Consider the following 707-nt stretch of genomic DNA (forward strand, 5'->3'; position numbering starts at 1 on the left):
ACATTTTGTCACACCAGGGGCGTAGCCATCATTTCAGAAGTGACAGAAATGTCAAATACAATAATTTTATGTATGTATTATTTTTTTTTATTTTTTATTTTTTTTTTACAAGGAATTATTTTCTTATCTCTTACTTTGAATTTGCAAAAGCATAAGAAATCAAATACACTTCTGGACAATAATCAATCATTTGTAATCTATAATTTTTTCCTAATGGCAATTTTATGATTATTGTCTTAACGTTTCAGTTCATTCTGCTTTTTATTCAGATTAGCTGCAGATATAGCCTGGCACGTCTTAAATTCTATGAGCGCGAGATCACTTCTCCTTCAGTGCGAAAACTTCTTTATCTCATTTTCATAAAATAAAACGCTATAGTGTTTAACTTTTCCTCTCCATCAGCCAATGATGATTCTGAAAGAAAACTTGCTTGTCTGTTTGCTATAGCAACAAATGCTACTTTTTATGCATCTGATTATCAGATAAACCTCGCGCTCTTATTTCAAGTTGTTGTTTAAGCTGTGGTTATTTTAACGGTTTCCTTCGTACATTCTGTTTAACAACATTGTTAAAACACATTTCTCATTCAATGGAACTGTGCGTATGCTTTAGGCACTTACATTTTTGCTCCGTCCATGCAATAAATGCGCAGCCTTCGACTGCTCAGGTAATGTCGTCGGTATGACCGAGAGCCACTGAAAAACTAC

Source organism: Sinocyclocheilus rhinocerous, unplaced genomic scaffold, assembly GCF_001515625.1.
Source record: "Sinocyclocheilus rhinocerous isolate Xijiao unplaced genomic scaffold, SAMN03320098_v1.1 scaffold289, whole genome shotgun sequence".
NCBI lineage: Eukaryota > Metazoa > Chordata > Actinopteri > Cypriniformes > Cyprinidae > Sinocyclocheilus > Sinocyclocheilus rhinocerous.